At 48.7% G+C, this 18,596-nt stretch overlaps 1 long non-coding RNA gene across 1 annotated transcript; it reads left to right on the top strand.

Moving 5' to 3' along the window:
- Positions 1 to 6,805: 6,805 nt before the first annotated feature.
- Positions 6,806 to 7,762, top strand: LOC121107925. The gene is made up of 2 exons (XR_005842324.1): positions 6,806 to 7,426; positions 7,615 to 7,762. It is a non-coding gene; the product is annotated as an uncharacterized LOC121107925 (long non-coding RNA).
- The last annotated feature ends 10,834 nt before the right edge of the window (positions 7,763 to 18,596 follow it).

Here is an 18,596-nt window from a genome sequence, read left to right as displayed (position 1 = left end):
TCACTACTCATGAAAACCAGTCTTAGTTGATCTGCCACCAACACGACAAGTACTTCCCATTCTCAAAGCACCACTGAATTTTTGTACGTGGGAAGGTTCCAACGCCCACAGGTAAGAACATCGTATTCAGACTCAGTGGATAATCCCATCCTTGTCATCTTTGGATTCTCTGTATCTATGTATACAGGTTTTGAGAAGAGGCAATGCAAGACCCTTGTTAACCATGACAGTATTAATGCTTGCGTGCACTTCTTGTTTGCTCACATTTGTGATTGCCATGTGTTACGTTACAAAATAGGTTAGCCATGGGCATGGTGTTACTGAAATAAGAAGGACTGTGGGGTGTAGAATCGAAGAGGGAGAGACTGCTGCTGCATCAGCATCCACAATGCCATCATCTAATCTGAAGAAGCTCAAACAAAGCGGAGACAGTGAACGGACTGCTGAACTGTTTCATGCACTGTTTTGAGGCATGGAATCCAAATCCATGCTGAGATTGTGGAGACTCGTGGGATGGGGGAAAGGTTGGTGTGAATGGCAATAGCTGTGAGCACCCACCTGGTTGTCTGCTCTTAATGAGCACATAACCTGGTGTTCTATTCTTAATGAGCACCCGCCTGGTATTCTAATCTTCATGAGTTTTCCAGGTCATGGAATTGTAACACTGAGGCCTAGCATGGTGTAGACACCTAAGCAAGACATATACCAGTGCAGCCGTTGAGCCTGTTTGTCACACAGCCCCCAACCTACCCTCTCCTCTAACAGAATGTAGGTGAAGTTTGGGAAAGCCCTGCCTCCTGTTACTTTATGTTTCTGAAGAATGCCTGTTCCAAGAGAGTGCTTAGGTAAACTGCATATTCTGGAGAGCCACGTGGGGATGGGCCCAGATCTTGCTCCGTTGATGAAACTCAGCAGTGAGCCACTTGTAATGAGCTGGTGCATCCATGCACATACCCACAACTGCACTGAAGCTTCTGCAGCTACAGTTAGCATCTTGATATTCCACTGAAATTTGGGTTTGGCTCTTGAATCTGTGCTCTAATACAGGTTTTTTGGTCTCAAGCACTACTACAGTTGTGCCTGTGGTTGGCCGTGGGTCCCACTGATCCTCACAATGTGTTTGTAAAAAGCTGGGAGGGAAACTTTATTTGATGTTTATTTTTTGTCAGTATATCATACTAATGTACATTAATTAAAGCCAGAAGTAGTTAAAAAATGAGAGTTGATCATGCAAAGTAAGTAACAACACAGCAATTCTTTAACTATGTTTTTTGTGGGTGTTCAAACTCAGACTCTGCTATTTCTTCTGCTAGAACCAGAGTTATGGTGCTAAGCAGTATGGACAGTGCATCATAATCCTTTTTCCAAGAAGTTACCAATTCCCTTCACTTGACATTCTGTTCAGTGGTCAGTGCTTCGCCAACTCCGAGGACTAAGGAAATCTTCTGTGCCTCTGTGTCACACAGATTGGTTCTGTTCTGTCGCCACGTCAGCAATTGATTAAACAGCAGAACAAAAGTGAAAGTGAAAGCAATTCCAGTAGCGAGCTGCACACCCACGTATGGTTGGATTCTGCAGACTGGTAAGGCTGTGCTTTCGGCTCTCAAGAGCTCTGTATGGTTTTTGAGTTTCCTTATCTCTTGGCCAGTCTCATGGCAGTTGCATGATTTCTGTGTGGACCACAAATTCCTCAACAAGACATTCAAATGTGTTCACACAGGGGTATAGAAGTCTTAAATATTCACAGGCGTGTATGTCTGGGCTTACCAGACTCAAGCCTGCCTGAATGTAATGGGGACAAATGAATACGTCTGTGGCAGACAGGTATTTATTCAGGTAAGAATCTGTATTAATGGATGGATCTCAGAAAGATGGAAGGTTTGCACTCGGTGAGACATAGAAGTAAAAGCCAAAGGACACAAAGGCAAAGAAGTGGGCATATGGTTAAAACCATCTTTACTACTGACTGTGAAATAAATCCCTTCTTGTTTCCAAATACATACCCAATCCATGAATCGATGTTCAGAGATCATTCAAGAAGGGATATGAAAGATGAAAGGTGCCTGGAGGTCCCTGCGAGTTGGGGCAGGTGTGACTTTTATATCCTGCTCCTGCCCCCTGGCAGAATGATAGCAATAAACAACAAGAACTCCCATATCCATCCTATGTCAGTGGGCTATTCATGGGCAGCATCATCTCCAGCAGCATCCTCTTCCATGCACTTAGCAAGAGTCTCACATTTCCTTTATGCAAAGTCTGAGTCTGTGTTATGATTTTATGTTTTGCTGATTGATCAAAAATTCAACCCAAACTGCAGAGTCCATCCAGGTGACTGAAGAGACTCAGCATCTGAGAATTCTAGACACTGAGTGAAACTGTAAGCCTTGTAGATAAGGCAGGCAAGTCAAGTAAGGAAGATCTCAAAAGACACAGCAACACATGCTACCATCTTGCCTTGAGATAAAGCACATCAAATATGGCAGCCCTTGAGGGAGTGCTCTACAGACTTGGTGCAAGATAATCACCAGATGGGAGCTCTCTATACTAGAAGAAGGTACAAATTGAAGAGCATTTTTGATAAAAAATCCCATAAGTGCTTTTGGGATTCATTGTAGGTGTTTGGACCACAGCCTGGCTGTGACACAATCCTAGCCTTTGCCTTTGCTCTCTGTTCAGCTGTGCCATGCAGTAACTCTGCCCTGAGCTGGGGGACTCAGAGCAGTCATTCTGCCTGAGGAATAAGGACACACTCAGTGCTGCTAGCAGGCACCTTACAGCACCTTTCATCAAAAACCAGCTGGAAGATGGACAAACGCAGGGGGAATCCTGCCCCACAGACCTAAAGCCCTTCCCACCTGAATGGAAACACTCGGCCTGTCTTCGTCATTCAGCCCAGAGCAAAGCAACTGCAGTCATGCCGTGCAAGAGGTGATGTTCTTTGCAGCCCATCAGCCCTCTGCACTCACACACCTCTATGGTTTTGGTCCCTCAGACTGGAGATGTGCAGCTGCTGCTCTTTTAAATGCCGCTTCCAGCCCAGCCCACGCAAGCAAAGCATCACGGAGAAATACATCTTTCTGAGGCAGCAGTCGGGTGAATCTTGTGTGGGAGGAAAGTTCTACTTCCTAAACAGAAAGATGTGTTACTGTGTGCACAAAGTTGAGGTCTGGCCAGACTAACAAAGGGGGATACAAAAATAGCACAGGCAGATTCTGAGCACGCAGGAGGTTCATTGCTCACCACAGAGTGAGTTCTCAGCACATGGCCACGTTCTGTGGGTCTGTTGATCATCTCCATGGGCAGATGCAGGGCCTGAGCTGAGTTCCTCCATTCTCAGCACAGAGAGCAGAACTGCAGGCCGTGGTCCTGCTCTGCCACGTTTTGTGGGTCTACAGGTTGCATCATGGGCAGATGCAGGGGCAGTGTTCGCAGTGGATGAGTTCCGACAGAGGAGTGGGAGAGGCACAGGTTAATTTTCCTGCTGAGATTGTAATTGAAGTGATAATTGCTTGTGGTGATTCCAGCAGTAATACTGAGTGGAAAGTTGCTTTCTGCTGGTGGAGTTCTGCAGGTGGTGGAAAGTGTGTAGCAGCACTGAAGGCACTGGTTTCTTCTGGGGCCTCTCACTGTTGGGATGTTCCCTTAAGCTTGCAGTGCAATGGGGCTGAGAGTAGAGTCAAAGGAGCATGGACACAGGGGGGAGATGGAGTAGAATGCAGAAGAGGATGCCATGTCAAGCAACAAGATGTTGTATTTAATGTGAGCTTATAAACAAGGGCAGCAAACTGATTACACAGTTTAATGGTGATAGGAAAAAAGAGAAAGGATTTGTACTGAAAGAGGAGTGATTCAGTTTAGATGCTAGAAGAAAATTCTTGATTCTGAGGGTGTTGCGGCACTAGCACAGCTGCCTATTGAAACAGTGCATGCCTGGAAGTGCTCAAGGATGGGTTAAATGGGGCCGTAGGTTTTCATGAGTCTATGGCTAACTGCATAATCTTTTCAGGTCCTCTCCAGATCAAACCATTTTCTTTGATGACTCTGTGATAGACTGGAGATGGCCAGGAGGTTGCAAGAAAACAGAGCAAGGAGGAGAGCTGACGCAAAGAGACCGATGGGACCCTGCATGCAGAATGAGGGCATGATCAGCAAGACAGGTGGGGCATAAGGGGGGAGAAGGGAGAAGATTCCTCCCTTTAAGAAACAGGAAACACAGACCATGATGAGGTGTCTGACGTCCCCAAATAAAAGCGGTAGCTCGGCAGACACAACAGATGCACCATGGGCTGCATCACAGTCTCTCACTGTGGGTAACTCTGTCAGCTAGAAAAATACCACAGGGACAGGTCCTGGGGTTGCAATGCAAACCAGTGTCCATCTGTATCCAGCTGACATCAAAAGTAGGCGCTGTGAGAAGAGATCTCCAAAAGATGTTGGGGGAAGCGCAATGGACCATGGCATGTCCTCGTGTCCCTGCCCTCCTGCTGCTGGTGGTGTTTGGTGAGTTGGGGATGCTGTGTGAAGTGGGGAACCATGCCTGGAGCAGGAATCCCACCAGAAATAGGCTTGGGATGGTGCTGAGGGCAGTGGTGCCAGTAGGTGAAGGGTGTAGGCGTGCTCCAAAAATACGTGAGTTACAAATGCTGGGTGCTTTAGAAAGATAGAGGAACAGTACTTGAAGCAGCAAACGCACCACAAATGGACCGGGGCTTTCTCAGAGACACTGTATGGGGATAGGCAGACGGGATGGTGCCTAGTCCTCCGTGGGGACATGGGTGGGAACATCTGGGTGAGCAGGACATTGTCCCTCTAAACAAAACTCTCTCTGTCCCGCGGTGCAGGTACTGGTGTGAGCACCCAGGGCATCTGCAGTTCCACAGCTGATGGTGAGTGTGGGAATGGGTCCAGAAAATGAAGACATGGTGGGGAGGAGATGGAAAGAGAGAAAGGCTTTATTTCCCTCTGAATTCCCAATATCCACCCCAGGAGAGAAGATATTTAATGGATTGGGTGCGGTCTGGTTTCCCAGGAATGATGCCGGTGGAACCCCTGTGCCGTCTCTCCAGGTACTCTCCAGGCTCCACTCCTGGTCCTTAACACTTCCAGAGCTCAGGAAGGGGAAATCGTCGTGGCTCAATGTGTCCTTCAGAAGCTGGTTCCTGCTGCCCGAATTGTCTTCTGCAAGGATGGGATGGAGCTGTACAGCATGAAAGCCCATCAGCATACGGTCATCAACTCCATGCTGATGAACATCTCTGCAAGAAGCAGTGGGACATACGCGTGTGGGTACCAGCAGAGGAACGAGAGCAATTGGCTAAGGAGGTCTCCCCTCAGCACTCCCTTGGATCTACTTGTCACAGGTGGGACTTGACACCAGGGTTGTGCGGACGCAGGGGATGGGGGGACTGAACACCCACATAGATTTTCTGGATCAAGAAATGCCATAGAGTGACATGGGCTCTGGAATGGTCTCCCTCTCCATCCCGTGGTGCAGAAATGGGGCACTGCGGTGCCCAGGCTCAGGAAGCAGGTGCAGGGTTTGGGCACGATCCACTTTGTGGGAAGGGGATGCTGCAAGGGTTATTCAAAAAATGTTTTGAGAATAAGGAATGGAAACTCGGGTGATTTCCAAGTGTGAGGTTGTTTCTCACTGTGTGAGTTCCTATGCAGCAAGAAGATGATGCTGTGGCCATAGTGTGAGGATGGCCAGATGTTGGTGTGCTTTGGGATCTTGCTGCCTCTCCCTGCTTCAAGAAAACCACCTAAAAGAGGCTTTAGATGGTGGCAGGAGGGGAAATGCATTATGGAGTCTTGCAATTGGGATGCTGCCATCCTACATCAACATTCTTGTCCTTTCTTATCCACAAGGTGAAGTAGAGAATTGTGCTGCAGTAGCATACAGTGCACAGTTGCATCTCTGCCATGCATTTTTAAATCCAGCATAGTTTACGTAATCATATCGAAGGGAAGCTACATCATTCCATGTGTCTCAGGAGAAGGGCAGGCTCAGTGGGCACCTTCCTATGGCTGTAAGCGCTGCCCCATAGCAATGCACTCAGGAGCCGTGTTCATGCAGAGGTGAGAGTTCGGGGGATACTCAGCCCATCCATTTGTCCCCCCAGGCCATGTGTCCAGATCCACGGAAGAGACAGCACATGCCAGTGAGAGGCTCCCCTTTGGTCCTGTTGACCCTGTCCCTTACTGTTGTCCTCATCCCTTCCCTGTGTCCCCATACCATCACTACATCCCCATCACACCCCACTGTCTGCATCACCCTGCTCTGACCCCATCACATTCCCGTGTCCCCATCCTATTCATTAGTCCCCATCACTCCGCTTTGTCCCCAGGACTCATACACCCCGTTGGGCCCCATAGTCATCGCTGTGGCATCAGTGGCTGTCACCCTGCTCCTGTCTGCAGCTTCCTGCTGGATCATCAAGAAAGGTCAGGGCTTATGGGCTTATGAGTACTGTGTGGGATCCATGAGGCTGTCAAAAGCTCTGATGTGGGACTCTTCTTCTTTCAGGTGCTTGTGGGAAGAGATGCTGTAGGTGAGCAGGAAGTGGCAGGTCTGGGTAATTGGTGGGCATTCTGGGACCCTGGGGTGCTGCTCCTTTTTCAGTGTGAGCTTTGTCAGTGGATTCCCTCGTGTAGAGGAGGGATTGCAATACGAGAGGAGATGGAGGCACTTTTCCCTGGGAATATCTCCAGTGGCCCTTGGATGCTTTGTGGAACCTCAATGCCTTTTCTCTCTGCTCTCTCTGTCCTCTCTCCATGGTGCTGGTAGTGCTGAGGGAATCTCCTGCCGACCACGATTCTTACTGTAAGTTTCAGTCCCTTGCACCCTTCCTTTCTAGGCATTGAGTACAATGCAGAGATGATCCCAAATGCTGTATTTTAAGTCAGGATTATCTCCACGTGCTCATGACAATCAATGCTAATAAAGTTAATTTTTCAGGATATGGTCCCAATAGTATTCCGGTATCATGTCTCTAAACCTCCTTGACAAATATGGTCTCATTCTCTTCACCCTGCTATACGGTCTCCACTCCTGTAGCTGACACTGCTGGGAATTAACAAATGCTTCACTTTCAAACTCTGCACTGAGCGGATAGTGTATCAGAGGAAATGTGTCTGTTCAGAGCACTTTTTTTGTGTGAGGACAATTCTCAGCAACAGAGCAGCGTCCACCCAGTATCGTGCAGAAGCAAAACCCGCCTCCCTACAGCACAGGGCATTTTCTTGGGGCTGCAAGGCAGACCTCAGGAGCCGCTGTATGAAGCTATAAGGGTGATGATTTTGGCAGAGGATGCCCATGGGTGCATTTGTGCTGGTGGCTGGGGAAGGTCTCTCCCCTGCTGATGGCTGGGCACTCATTCAGGATCTCCCTGCAGATGCCAACGTGGATCAAATGAGGAGAGTGAAGGTGAGTTGTGCTCTTGCAGAGGCCTGCAGGTTGAGCGTGCATTTTTTTGTCTGCAGAAGGCATGGCTTTAGAGGGGAAATGCCAGCTCAGTTGTCACGGTGTGCAGTTCCCCTCCTGCCATGATCCCATGGGGAATGCTGCATGGCCATGCTGTGGGACCACTGTAATTCCTTGTTTGTGTTTTGAAGGCCTCTGGAATACACAGCTCTGAAGTTTGTACATAGGACAGAATGTCAGAAAGTGAGAGGTGATCCACCCCTTTCTCTGCAAGAAGAAGGGGGAAAGCACAGCAGAGGTGACACTTATCAATAAAAGCATGAAATCCTTCTGCATCAGAATGAAGTTTGTGTACTTCTTCTGTCTGATTGCACTCTGAGGGTGCCCATCTGTCCATAGGGGCAGTGACAGAATCCTTGTGCTTGGGGCTCATGGGAGGTATCAAGACAGGGCCATCCTGGGCATCTCCAGAGCTTCTTCCACCTAAAGCCACAGCAGTGATATATCACCACAGCCCATCACTTCATGATGCCTTTGATTCAAGACTGTGGTGAGCTTGATGATGCATAAGAACAGCTCAAGCACTTGCCGATGTCACTAAAATAGCTGTGATATTTTATTGATATTCTAGGTGCTCCATACATAAGCAAGTCATATATCTTAGTGGCTAGAAATAATGGGAGAGCATACCCCATGAACCCAAAAGCCCCATGTTCTGCCCCAAGAGCCCTCTGCAAGAAAACACAATGGTCGTGACGCAGTCCTGGTTCCCTTGGCATGCTGAAGCCTATGCATCTCTGCTGCGGGTCATCTGCTTCAAGGGAGGCTGGAGGGGAAAGGAAAGCCCTATTATTGCAGCTGCAGCCTGCAAGCCCTGCACAAGGAGGCTCCAGGAGCGCTGGAGGGAGCTGCACGCATTGGAGAAGCAGGCAGGAGTCAGCTAGCAAAAGTCAGAGCAGATCTGGGTTGGAAAACAAGGGGAGGCATTTGCTGTAGACTGAGGTAGAGTGACTTGTGACTCAGAAATTAAATCTTGTGATTTGCAGTTTTTGTGCAAGTAAAGAGATGCATGAGCAAGCGTACCAAAATGATAAGGCCATTTCTGTGGAGCATATCACTTTAGTTTTGGGTGAGAAGGGCCCTGACATCACCTTGTCCCTTCGAAAGTGGGCAATGGCTGAGGCTGTGGGGAAAAAAAAAACACACTATGAGTGCTCAGTATTCATGTGGGAAGGGGGGCGACCCACCACTGGTTTGGGCAGCAGACCCCGCGGGGCTCTGGACTGACTGTCCACCCCCATTGCACCACTCTGCAAGAAGATTTGGAGGACAGAGACGCTGGGCTTTGGGGGGCATTTTCCCATCATTTGAGGCATTTTCTATATTTGCACAGCACATCTGAGCCTGCTGCTCTGCAATGAAACTCAAGCTGCAAACAGAGCAAGGTGCAGGCGTGGTGGCGTTATATCCCCCATCCCTGACCACAGCATCCTCCCTTTGCAGCTGCCTGCACATGCAGAGCCATCTATGAGATATTTCCCCACTGCTGTCTGTGTGCTCAGCAATATCCTCCAGTGCAGGGCTGAGCTTTGGTCTGTGCTTGAAACAAACACCATAGTGAGAGGAACTGTAGATGGGAGAACAGCAGAGTGTGAAGTGTGAGACCCGCTGTGCAAATGGGATTTGTCACTATGAGCACTGTGATGAAAGCACCCTGGAGAAACTGACTCTTGAGAAATGGTTTTTGCATGTCCAAGTGGGAAAGGGACAGGTGGGATGGCAAATGGGAGCCCAAGGGAAGGGGGTCCCCATGGAAAAGGGGTGCCCAGCACTCACACTGGATTTCTCCATAGTCGGTGGCTTGCACCTGCTGGCTGGGAACGTGCTGCTGCCTGTGGATTAAGGGAAAATGGATTTTGGGGTGGGTGTTTGCTGCAGGGGGCCAGGACTGTTATTCATTTGGATGAAGCCTCCTTGCATCAGGCACTGCATTCAGTCCAACCCCACGGCAATCCCTCATCCTCCAGGCATCCACGTGCGATCAGTAATGTTACCATGAGGAAATCCTTCCTTCTCCAACACCATGGCAGTCCCTTCCTGTTATGGGGGAACTCACAGATAATGCTGCCCTGCAAAAAGGACTTCCCCAAGTTCCCAAATGCTCTCAATCGTCCCCTCCCAGCCTTCCTTCTCACCTTCGGCATCTCTCCCGGCAGGCACCTGTAAGAAAAACAGTCTCACATCAAAGCTGTGGCAGCCTCATGGATCCCCCACAGTCCCCTCAAGTCCTCACCTTTCCTAATGGTCCAGAAGGTGGCTGCAGACAGCAGGAGGTTGACAGTAACTGATACCACATGAATGACTGTGAGGTTCAGAGGAGTGTTGGTGTCTGGGGACACAGAGGGTGATGGGGTCAGATGGGAGTGACGCAGAAGTTGGGGTGTTACAGTGCCATAGCGATGAGATGATAATAGAGGGGAGGGATAGGGAAAAGGTGAAGGGATGGGGTCAGTAGGAGCAAAGGAGAGTCCCTCACCTGCAGTTATGGTTCCTGCCGTGGAATTGGACACATGACCTGGACAGACATATGGATGGGCGGAGTGTCACCAGTGCTCATAGCTCTGCATGGACACAGCTCCTGAGTGCACTGGTTCGGGGCAGGGTATGTAGACCTTGGAAGATGCCCACAGAGCCAGCTCTGTCCCCTGAGACACGTGGGCTGACATGGGGTTTCTGCCATTCTGATGATCAAATATCTAAACTATGATGAATTAAGAAATGCATGGCAGAAATGCAACTGTGCACCGTATGATCCTGCAGCACAACTCTCTCCTTTCCTTGACCTTGTGGATAAGAAAGGACATAGTATGTTGCTCTGCCTCTATGGGATGGGATGACAGCATCCCACTTGCAAGACTCCATAATGCATTTCCCCTCCTGCCACCATCTAAAGCCTCTTTTAGGTGGTTTTGTTGCAGGTGGAGGCACCCGGATCCCAAAGCACACCAACATCTGGCCATCCCCACACTATGGCCACAGCATCGCCTTCTTGCTGCATAGGAACTCACACAGTGAGAAACTACCTCACACTTGGAAATCACCCGAGTTTCCACTCCTTATTCTCAAAACATTTTTTGAATAACCCCTGCAGCATCACTTCCCAGGAAAGGGATCGTGCCCAAACCCTGCACCTGCTTCCTGAGCCTGGGCACTGCAGTGCCCCATTTCTGCAGCACGGGATGGAGAGGGAGACCATTCCAGAGCCCACTTCTCTCTATGGCATTTCTTGATCCAGAAAATCTATGTGATGTTTAGTCCCCCCATCCCCTGCGTCCGCACAACCCTGGTGTCAAGTCCCACCTGTGACATGTAGATCCAAGGGAGTGCTGAGGGGAGATCTCCTTAGCCAATTGCTCTTGTTCCTCTGCTGGTACGCACACGTGTATGTCCCACTGCTTCTTGCAGAGATGTTCAGCAGCATGGAGTAGATGACGGTATGCTGTTGGGCTTTCATGCTGTAAACCTCCATTCCATCCTTTGCAGAAGACAATTCGGGCAGCAGGTATTATCTTCTGAAGGACACACTGAGCCAGGACAACTTCCCCTTCCTGAGCTCTGGAAGTGTTTAGGAGCATGGCTGGAGCCTGGAGAGTACCTGGAGAGATGGCACAGGGATTCCACCAGCATCATTAGCTGCAAAACACACTGCATTCCAAGTCATGGAGAATCTGCCCTCCTGGGGTGGATATTGGGAATTCAGAGGCAATAAAGCCTTTCTCTCTCCCCATCTCCACCCCCACCATGTCTTCATTTTCTGGACCCATTCTCACACTCACCACCAGCTGTGGAACTGCAGATGCCCTGGGTGCTCACAGCAGTACCTGCACCGTGGAGCAGAGAGGGGTTTGGTTAGAGGGACAGTGTCCTGCACACCCACATGTTTCTGTCCATGTCTCTAGTCTTCAGCAGTCACCACTCCACAAGTGTATCCCCTGCCAGTATCGCCACTATCTCCATTTGAGCAAGCCTAAATCCATTTGGGATAGGTTTTCTTTTCCAGATGCAGTCTCCTCTACTTCCAGAATCATGCTTTGGGTGCAAGACTCCATTCCACGCGTACTCTACCTCCACCCTCGGTACCATCTCAAGCCTCTTTGTGCTGGGCTTCTTCCTCCAAGCAGGGTTCCCTGCTACCCAAAGCAGCCCCAAACTCACCAAACACCAGCAGCAGGAGGACATGGACATGGGGACAACGGCATGGCCCATCCCACCTGCCCGCACATCTTTTGGAGATCTCTCCTCACGGTTCCTGCTTTGCTGTGAGCTGGGTGCAGATGGTCACAGGCTTGTGTTGCGAGCCTAGGACACGTGCTGTGTGTTTCTGCAGCTGACAGAGAGTTAGTCACAGCGAGAGGCTGTGATGCAGCCCATGATGCATTTCTCGCATCTGCAAAGCCCCTGCTTTTCTTTCAGGACACACAGAGCCCTTAGCAGGGGCTGTGCTTCCTGTCTCTTGGGGGGAGGAAACTTCTCCCTTTTCCCTCTTTTCCCCACCTCTTCTTACTGAGTGTGACCTCATTCTGTATGCAGCGTCCGTTTTATCTCTTTTTGTCAGCTATCTTGTCTCTGTCCCCTCCCAAGCTCCTGTTCATCTCCAGCCTGCCAAAGAGCCATAAAATAGAGGTGCTTGGGTTGGAAGGGACATTAAAGGGCATGGAATCACTTATAGAATTGTAAAAACCAGCAAAGAAACAAACAAACAAACAAACAGTATAAGCACAGAATTAAAGAAGCCGACACAGTACTGCCATAAGTTAGGTGCTCATTGTTTGTGTTCCATTTGAGAAGGGCCACAGATCATTTTGTCCAGCCATGAATGGTTGAAGGTGGAGTTCCCCCCATCCCCATTCAAGTGGGATTTTTCATCATGAGTCGTGGGTTGCAAGCACTGTGGAGAAATTTTCCCTTGATGAATGGATTCAGCATGTACGAAGGAATGAGCAGGGTTGCTACCAGGAGCTCATGGCGAGAAGATCCCTGTGGATATGGGTTGCCCAGCACTCACACTGGATTCCTCCACAGCCGGTGCCTTCCAAATGCTGCCTGGCAATGTGCTGCTCTCTGTGTGGGAATGGGAAATGGGTTTGGGGTGTTTGCTTGCTGGGATGGGCCCAGGATTGATATTCACTTGAATGATGCCTCCTTGCACTGAGCAATGTGTTCACTCCAACCCCGTGGCAACACCTCATCATGTACGTGTCCAGGGGCTGTCATGGATGTTCCCATGAGGGAGTGCTTCCTTCTCCAATCCCAAGGTAATCCCTTTTTTCCATGGTTGATCACACAGGTAATGCTGCCCTGCACAAGGAGGTCCCCAGGGTCCCATTCCCACCCTCTTTTTCACAAGCCTTTTTCACTGTTGTCCCTGTGTTGACCATGGCTTCCAGGGGACTGATTGGAGAGATAGGGACAGTGGGGAGTGATGGGCACATTGTGATGTTATGGGGACATTGGAGTTGAATGGGGACTGAAAGAGGAGACGAGATGGTTGAGGTGTGTCGGCATCCCCGGAGCACAGGGTTGATCCCTCACCTCTAGGTACAGTGGTTCACACCCACCTGGTCTCCACAGCCTCAGAATCATGGAATCATGGAATCTTTAGAGTTGGAAGGGACCTGTGCAAGCCATCGAGTCCAGTCCCCAGGGACGGAGCACCAGCCACATCTCTAGGCAACCTGTTCCAGTGCCTCACCTCCTCACGGTGAGGAGTGCACTGTTAGGGGCAGTGAGTAAGAAAACACTTGGCACTTGTATTATTCTTTGTTTCCCAAGTACCGTCAGCAGTTGAAATCTGAAGAACAATAAAGAATCTGAAAAGGAAATCCAATTAGTGTCGCCTATAACCATATCAACAAGAAAGCCTCAGATTTGTCCTAATGATACATGGTACTTTGATCTATACCTGATACCCAATCACTGTGGTAAAAACAAATCCTGATAGAACTATACTCCATCCGGGAAAGCATAGAATGTACGCCCATCAGAAGGGGAGAAAATATCAGACAATTGAGGCAAACGTATGCACCGTGGGAGAACAGAAGGATTTATTTCAAAGAGGAATACCAACACAGCCCAAGACATTGGTCTTGACACTATACAAAATATCTGCTCTTTTCCAATAGCTCCTGACGAACCCTTCTCCTTGTTGCAGGGAAAAAGAGAAAGCAAAGATCCGGTAAAACCCCTTCACTACTCATGAAAACCAGTCTTAGTTGATCTGCCACCAACACGACAAGTACTTCCCATTCTCAAAGCACCACTGAATTTTTGTACGTGGGAAGGTTCCAACGCCCACAGGTAAGAACATCGTATTCAGACTCAGTGGATAATCCCATCCTTGTCATCTTTGGATTCTCTGTATCTACGTATACAGGTTATGAGAAGAGGCAATGCAAGACCCTTGTTAACCATGACGGTATTAATGCTTGCGTGCACTTCTTGTTTGCTCACATTTGTGATTGCCATGTGTTACATTACAAAATATATTAGCCATGGGCATGGTGTTACTGAAATAAGAAGGACTGTGCAATGTAGAATCAAAGATCGAAGAGGGAGAGACTGCTGCATCAGCATCCACAATGCCATCATCTAATCTGAAGAAGCTCAAACAAAGCGGAGACAGTGAACGGACTGCTGAACTGTTTCATGCACTGTTTTGAGGCATGGAATCCAAATCCATGCTGAGATTGTGGAGACTCGTGGGATGGGGGAAACGGTTGGTGTGAATGGCAGCAGCTGTGAGCACCCACCTGGTTGTCTGCTCTTAATGAGCACATAACCTGGTGTTCTATTCTTAATGAGCACCCGCCTGGTATTCTAATCTTCATGAGTTTTCCAGGTCATGGAATTGTAACACTGAGGCCTAGCATGGTCTAGACACCTAAGCAAGACATATACCAGTGCAGCCGTTGAGCCTGTTTGTCACACAGCCCCCAACCTACCCTCTCCTCTAACAGAATGTAGGTGAAGTTTGGGAAAGCCCTGCCTCCTGTTACTTTATGTTTCTGAAGAATGCCTGTTCCAAGAGAGTGCTTAGGAAAACTGCATATTCTGGAGAGCCACATGGGGATGGGCCTAGATCTTGCTCCGTTGATGAAACTCAGCAGTGAGCCACTTGTAATGAGCTGGTGCATCCATGCACATACCCACAACTCCACTGAAGCTTCTGCAGCTACAGTTAGCATCTTGATATTCCACTGAAATTTGGGTTTGGCTCTTGAATCTGTGCTCTAATACAGGTTTTTTGGTCTCAAGCACTACTACAGTTGTGCCTGTGGTTGGCCGTGGGTCCCACTGATCCTCACGATGTGTTTGTAAAAAGCTGGGAGGGAAACTTTATTTGATGTTTATTTTTTGTCAGTATATCATACTAATGTACATTAATTAAAGCCAGAAGTAGTTAAAAAATGAGAGTTGATCATGCAAAGTAAGTAACAACACAGCAATTCTTTAACTATGTTTTTTGTGGGTGTTCAAACTCAGACTCTGCTATTTCTTCTGCTAGAACCAGAGTTATGGTGCTAAGCAGTATGGACAGTGCATCGTAATCCTTTTTCCAAGAAGTTACCAATTCCCTTCACTTGACATTCTGTTCAGTGGTCAGTGCTTCGCCAACTCCGAGGACTAAGGAAATCTTCTGTGCCTCTGTGTCACACAGACTGGTTCTGTTCTGTCGCCATGACAGCAATTGATTAAACAGCAGAACAAAAGTGAAAGTGAAAGCAATTCCAGTAGCGAGCTGCACACCCACGTATGGTTGGATTCTGCAGACTGGTAAGGCTGTGCTTTCGGCTCTCAAGAGCTCTGTATGGTTTTTGAGTTTCCTTATCTCTTGGCCTGTCTCATGGCAGTTGCATGATTTCTGTGTGGACCACAAATTCCTCAACAAGACATTCAAATGTGTTCACACAGGGGTATAGAAGTCTTAAACATTCACAAGCGTGTATGTCTGGGCTTACCAGACTCAAGCCTGCCTGACTGTAATGGGGACAAATGAATACGCCTGTGGCAGACAGGTATTTATTCAGGTAAGAATCTGTATTACTGGATGGATCTCGGAAAGATGGAAGGTTTGCACTCTGTGAGACATAGAAGTAAAAGCCAAAGGACACAAAGGCAAAGAAGTGGGCATATGGTTAAAACAATCTTTACTACTGACTGTGAAATAAATCCCTTCTTGTTTCCAAATACATACCCAAGCAATGAATCGATGTTCAGAGATCATTCAAGAAGGGATGTGAAAGATGAAAGGTGCCTGGAGGTCCCTGCGAGTTGGGGCAGGTCTGACTTTTATATCCTGCTCCTGCCCCCTGGCAGAATGATAGCAGTAAACAACAAGAACTCCCATATCCATCCTATGTCAGTGGGCTATTCATGGGCAGCATCATCTCCAGCAGCATCCTCTTCCATGCACTTAGCAGGAGTCTCACATTTCCTTTATGCAAAGTCTGAGTCTGTATTATGATTTTATGTTTTGATTGATCAAAAATTCAACCCAAACTGCAGAGTCAATCCAGGTGACTGAAGAGACTCAGCATCTGAGAATTCTAGACACTGAGTGAAACTGTAAGCCTTGTAGCTTAGGCAGGCAAGTCAAGTAAGGAAGATCTCAAAAGACACAGCGACACATGCTAACCATTCACATTCCCTACCTATGGACTCAGGTTGAGTAGGAGATTAATAATTCATCTTGCCTTGAGCTAAAGCACATCAAATATGGCAGCCCTTGAGGGAGTGCTATACAGACTTGGTGCAAGATAATCACCAGATGGGAGCTCTCTGCACTACTAGAAGGAACAGAAATTGAAGAGCATTTTTGATAAAAAATCCCATAAGTGCTTTTGGGTTACATTGTAGGTGTGTGGATCACAGCCTGGCTGTGACACAATCCTAGCCTTTGCCTTTGCTCTCTGTTCATGTGTGCCATGCAGTAACTGCCCTGAGCTGGGGGACTCAGAGCAGTGACATTCTGCCTGAGGAATAAGGACACACTCAGTGCGGCTAGCAGGCACCTTACAGCACCTTTCACTAAAAACCAGCTGGAAGATGGACAAACGCAGGGGGAATCCTGCCCCACAGACCTAAAGCCCTTCCCACCTGAATGGAAACGCTCGGCCTGTCTTCGTCATTCAGCCCAGAGCAAAGCAACTGCAGTCATGCCGTGCAAAGAGGTGATGTTCTTTGCAGCCCATCAGCCCTCTGCACTCACACACCTCTATGGTTTTGGTCCCTCAGACTGGAGATGTGCAGCTGCTGCTCTTTTAAATGCCGCTTCCAGCCCAGCTCCACACAAGCAAAGCATCACGGAGAAATACATCTTTCTGAGGCAGCAGTCAGGTGAATCTGGTGTGGGAGGAAAGTTCTCCTTCCTAAACAGAAGACGTGTTACTGTGTGCAAGAAGCTGTAGTCTGGCCAGACTAACAAAGGGGGATACAAAAATAGCACAGGCAGATTCTGAGCACGCAGGAGGTTCATTGCTCACCACAGAGTGAGTTCTCAGCACATGGCCACGTTTTGTGGGTCTGTTGATCATCTCCATGGGCAGATGCAGGGCCTGAGCTGAGTTCCTCCATTCTCAGCACAGAGAGCAGAACTGCAGCCGTGGTCCTGCTCTGCCACGTTTTGTGGTCTACAGGTTGCATCATGGGCAGATGCAGGGCCAGAGTTTCCAGTGGATGAGTTCCCCACAGAGGAGTGGGGAGAGGCAGAGGTTAATTTTCCTGCCGAGATTGTAATTGAAGTGATAATTGCTTGTGGTGATTACAGCAGTAATACTGAGTGGAAAGTTGCTTTCTGCTGGTGGAGTTCTGCAGGTGGTGGAGAGTGTGTAGCAGCACTGAAGGCACTGGTTTTCTTCCGGGCCTCTCACTGTTGGGATGTTCCCTTAAGGGTGCAGTGCAATGGGGCTGAGAGTAGAGTCAAAGGAGCATGGACACAGGGGGGAGATGGAGTAGAATGCAGAAGAGATGCCACGTCAAGCAACAAGATATTGTAATTAATGTGAGCTTATAAACAAGGACAGCAACTGATTACACAGTTTAATGGTGATAGGAAAAAAGAGAAAGGATCTGTACTGAAAGAGGAGTGATTCCGTTTAGATGCTAGAAGAAAATTCTTGATTCTGAGGGTGTTGCGGCACTAGCACAGCTGCCCATTGAAGCAGTGCATGCCTGGAGGTGCTCAAGGATGGGTTAAATGGGGCCGTAGGTTTTTATGAGTCTATGGCTAACTGCATAATCTTTCAGGTCCTCTCCAAATCAAACCATTTTCTTGTTTGACTCTGTGATAGACTGGAGATGGCCAGGAGGTAGCAAGAAATCAGAGCAAGGAGGAGAGCTGACGCAAAGAGACCGATGGGACCCTGCATGCAGAATGAGGGCATGATCAGCAAGATCAGGTGGGCATAAGGGGGAGAAGGGAGAAGATTCCTCCCTTTAAGAAACAGGAAACACAGACCATGATGAGGTGTCTGACGTCCCCAAATAAAAGCGGTAGCTCGGCAGACACAACAGATGCACCATGGGCTGCATCACAGTCTCTCACCGTGGGTAACTCTGTCAGCTAGAAAAATACCACAGGACAGGTCCTGGGGTTGCAATGCAAACCAGTGTCCATCTGTATCCAGCTCACATCAAAGTAGGCGCTGTGAGAAGAGATCTCCAAAAGATGTTGGGGGAAGCGCAATGGACCATGGCGTGTCCTCGTGTCCCTGCCCTCCTGCTGCTGGTGGTGGTTGGTGAGTTGGGGATGCTGTGTGAAGTAGGGAACCATGCCTGGAGCAGGAATCCCACCAGAAATAGGCTTGGGATGGTGCTGAGGGCAGTGGTGCAGTAGGTGAAGGGTGTAGGCGAGCTCCAAAAATACGTGAGTTACAAATGCTGGGTGCTTTAGAAAGATAGGGAACAGCACTTGAAGCAGCAAACGCACCACAAATGGACCCGAGCTTTCTCAGAGACACTGTATGGGGATAGGCAGATGGGATGGTGCCTAGTCCTCTGTGGGGACATGGGTGGGAACATCTGGGTGAGCAGGACATTGTCCCTCTAAACAGAACTCTCTGTGTCCCGCGGTGCAGGTACTGGTGTGAGCACCCAGGGCATCTGCAGTTCCACA

This window comes from Gallus gallus, chromosome 31 (assembly GCF_016699485.2).
Source record: "Gallus gallus isolate bGalGal1 chromosome 31, bGalGal1.mat.broiler.GRCg7b, whole genome shotgun sequence".
NCBI classification, from domain to species: Eukaryota; Metazoa; Chordata; class Aves; order Galliformes; family Phasianidae; genus Gallus; species Gallus gallus.
Note: the sequence above shows the minus strand (reverse complement) of the source record. Positions and strands in the feature narration are given on the sequence as shown.